The sequence below is a fragment of the Neophocaena asiaeorientalis genome, unplaced genomic scaffold (assembly GCF_003031525.2).
Source record: "Neophocaena asiaeorientalis asiaeorientalis breed wild unplaced genomic scaffold, Neophocaena_asiaeorientalis_V1.1 scaffold327, whole genome shotgun sequence".
Lineage (NCBI taxonomy): Eukaryota > Metazoa > Chordata > Mammalia > Artiodactyla > Phocoenidae > Neophocaena > Neophocaena asiaeorientalis.
In genome coordinates, this window is record NW_020174560.1 from 8416809 (window position 1) to 8420228 (window position 3420).

Here is a 3420-nt window from a genome sequence, read left to right on the forward strand (position 1 = left end):
CTGGATAATCTGGGTGGGCCCTAAATGCAATGACATGGATCCTTATGAGGAGGAAGAAGAGGGAGATTTGACACAGGAGAGAAGGCAATGACACCAGGAAGGCAGGGATTGGAGTGATGTGGCCACAAGCTAGGGAACCTGGAAGCCACCAGGAGCTGGAGGATGCAAGGAGCAGATTCTCCCCTATAACCTGCGGAGGGAGTGTGGCCCTGCTGACCCCTGGCTTGGGCTCAGTGATACTGACTTTGGACTTCTGGCCCCCAGAACTGTGAGAGTATATATTTCTGGTGTTTTAAGCCACTGAGCTTGTGGAAATTTCTTATAGCAGCCACGGGAAACTAATACAGTCTTCTACAGGAGGAGGCAGCAGGGAGAACAAGTCTTTGACCACCAGTGTAGGTGATTCAGAAATACACTCTCTTTTAAAACTAAAAATAGAATTACCATATGACCCAGCAATCCCACTCTTGAGCACATATCCAGACAAAACTCTAATCCAAAAAGATACATGCACCCCTACATTCATAGCAGTACTATAAACAGTAGCCAAGACATGGAAACAACCTAAATGTCCATCAACAGACAAATGGATAAAGAAGATGTGGTCCATATATACAATGGAATAGTACTCAGATATAAAAAGAATGAAATAATGCCATTTGCAGCAACATGGATGCAACTAGAGATTATCATATTAAGTGAAATAAGTCAGAAAGAGAAATACAAATACCATATGGTACACTCATATGTGGAATCTAAAATATGACACAAATGAACCTATCTATGAAACAGAAACAGACTCACAGACATAGAGAATAGACTTCTGGTTGTCAAGGGGGAGGGGGTTGGGCGAGGGATGGAGTGGGAGGTTGGGATTAGCAGATGTAAGCTTTATATATAGAACGGATAAATAACAAGGCCCTACTGTATAGCACAGAGAACTATACTCAGAATCTGATGATAAGTCGTAATGGAAAAGAATACAAAAAAGAATGTATATATAAGTATAACTGAATCACTTTGCTGTACAGTAGAAATCAACACAACATTGTAAGTCAACTATACTTCAATTAAAAAAAAAAAAAGAAATGCATTCTCTTTTTAGTCAGGATGCCCCCAAGAAATCCCACCTTGGAAAGCAAGGGGATCCCCCTACAAAAATGAATCCACCTCCTTCCCAGCTCCCACCCTCTCTTGGCTTTGTGTTTCTTTCCATTGCCTGTCAATCAATACCCGGCATACTGTATATTTGTTTATTTCGTTATTGTTGGCTCCCTCCCAGTTGAATGTAAACTCCATGGGAAGAGTAACATTTTTAAAACTGCTTTTCTTTCCATACCTAGAAGTGTATGTAGCACATAGTAAGCACTCAATAAACACTTGTTGGATGAATGATCAAATGTCAGGTTACTGCCACCTGGAGAGTCCTGACATCATATCAGGGACATGATAACAGCAGACATCACAGCATGACATACTACCCAGATGCTTCCTAAAGTACCACTTTACAAGATGCCTGAGATAAGAGTCTTTGCCCAGGTAATACCGTTTTCCATTTTCGATAACATCAATTTCTATTTCCTGATTTGTCCAGGCCTCAGACCTTGGAATCCTCTTGGATGCCACATCTAAACTATCAGAAAACCCTCGTGCCTTCAAATCCTCTCCCTTTAAAACCACATCCACGATCAGACAGCCTCTCGTCACCTCCACCCCCACCCCCTGGTCTCAGGCTCTGATGATGTATCGCTTCATGATGGTCTCTTTGCCGTCACTTTTGGCGCCTCCCTACAACTCAGCAGTCAGAGGGATTCTGTTAAAGCGTAAGCCAGATCTTGCCCCTGCTCTGCTCACAACTTTCTGATGGCCTCTAGCTCCCTCAGAATAAAAGTCCTTCCAGTAGCTTATAGCAGTCCTTACAATGGTGACCAGGTCCTTGTCATCCTGTCATCACCTCCCCGCACTCTGCTCACACCCTGACTCCCACACTCCCGCTCACTCAGCTCTATAGCTACTCGAGCCTCCCTGCCGAATTTTTCATAGATTTAAAAAAATCATCTGACATGCGCATACACACATTCACACATTTACTACCCATCTCCTTAACCAGAATGTAAAGCTCACGAGGGCAAGGATTTTTATCTGTTTGATTCACTGATGTATCTTCAGTGTCTAGAACAATGGTGCCTGGCACACAGTAGGTGTCAGTATTTCTTGAATAAATAAATGGGAAATATTATTTTGGACTAGACGATATTTCCAAAAGCAAAGGGATATACAGAAGGCTAAGGCCTTTTGGCTCAGGAAATCAGGCATGCTTTCCTTAGAGTGCGATTTTTTTTTTTTTGTCTTTTGAAAACTAGCTTCGGACTTCACTGGCAGTCCAGTCGTTAAGACTCCACGCTTCCACTGCAGGGGGCACGGGTTCAATCCCTGGTCAGGGAATTAAGATCTTGCGTGCCGTGCAGCGAAGCCAAAAAAAAAAAAGAAAAAAATACTAGCTTTATCTTTTTATCTCTTTCATAATTAATTGGGAATCATTTAATATAATTGGTTTATTAAGGATGTCTGGACAATTGGCCACAGGAAGGAAACCTGCCTTTGGGGACTATAACAGTATGTATCTATTGAGAAAATTAAATGTGTGGAAATGGAAAAGAAATTTCGGGTGATCTGTTGGAATAAACACATTTATACATATGCAGACTGCATGAAACCTGCTCTGAGGAGTCCTGCTTTTGATGTTGTCTCCCCTCATGTTTGTTCTGCTCATTCTTCCTTAGAAAGCATTTCCTCTATATACATGCAGATACCATTTTATATACGCCAGGAAAAAAATGGTCATCCAGGTGTGTGAGAAGCCCTGCATCCCCCAAAGATTCATTTATAAAATACTGTCATGTTATAAATCTTGGCTGACAATCTAGTATTTGCCCAGCTGGAATGACCTCTGTACGAAAGAGAGACAGAGACAGGGAAAGAAAGGGAGGGAGGGAGACAGGGAGGGGCTTTATAGGCATTTGGTTTAGCTGATTGCAACTTCTCGTGAATATTCAGTCTGTTTGATACAACTGGGATGTGTTTAAAGTATCAAAAAACATGGATTTGTTATATGCCACTATGTGGTCCATTACTGGCAATCTCTTATTTTCCAGAACAGATTTCAATGGCATTTATTTGAATTACTTCCTCATTCAAAGGGGACGCATCAGCTCTGATTGTGCTTGGGAAGAAGCTCACTCCTGCCTCTTCCTGACCCACCTCCTTCCTCGCTCTCTGTATTCCTCCTCCATGACAGCCCCCTCCCCAACCTTTAGGGACATGAAGCCACCTTTAGTCCCAGCCACCTGGCTCTCTGTGGTCCTCCCACTCATCACCACATTTTTTTTTTTTTTTTTTTTTTTTTTGCAGTAGCCGGGC